The sequence below is a fragment of the Penaeus monodon genome, chromosome 20 (genome assembly GCF_015228065.2).
Source record: "Penaeus monodon isolate SGIC_2016 chromosome 20, NSTDA_Pmon_1, whole genome shotgun sequence".
Classification (NCBI taxonomy): domain Eukaryota; kingdom Metazoa; phylum Arthropoda; class Malacostraca; order Decapoda; family Penaeidae; genus Penaeus; species Penaeus monodon.
Genome location: NC_051405.1, coordinates 28,066,261 through 28,066,507, shown reverse-complemented (window position 1 = coordinate 28,066,507; position 247 = coordinate 28,066,261).

Below are 247 nucleotides of genomic sequence, written 5' to 3'. Positions count from 1 at the left end.
AAATCGACAAGGAAGCGTATTGCTTAGTTAGCAGGCTGGTCTATAATTGGCTTTGTATTTTAAGATAGAAATCTCCCTGCTTTGAAGAATTTCACCGGAAAGTGCATAGGAAAACAAAAAAGATATTTTAGTTTATATTCTTCTGTAGTTCGTGTTTGCTTGTTTGTTTACATTTACGTCGTCATGTTTATCAACTAAGTTTTGCTTGTCTGAATCGATAGAGTTGGAAATACATATATACTCTTTT